Raw genomic sequence first — 229 nt, 5'->3', positions numbered from 1 at the left:
GTGTGGCTGGACAGTGCTCAGGTGGAAAGGGACCTGGGGGTGCTGGTTGACAGTCGGCTGAACATGAGCCAGCAGTGTGCCCAGGTGGCCAAGAAGGCCAATGGCATCCTGGCCAGTATCAGGAATGGTGTGACCAGCAGGAGCAGGGAGGTCATTCTTCCCCTGTACTCGGCACTGGTGAGGCCACACCTTGAGTATTGTGTCCAATTCTGGGCCCCTCAGTTTAGGA

Source organism: Geospiza fortis, unplaced genomic scaffold (genome assembly GCF_000277835.1).
Source record: "Geospiza fortis unplaced genomic scaffold, GeoFor_1.0 scaffold85, whole genome shotgun sequence".
Classification (NCBI taxonomy): Eukaryota; Metazoa; Chordata; class Aves; order Passeriformes; family Thraupidae; genus Geospiza; species Geospiza fortis.
This window is presented reverse-complemented; position numbering follows the sequence as displayed.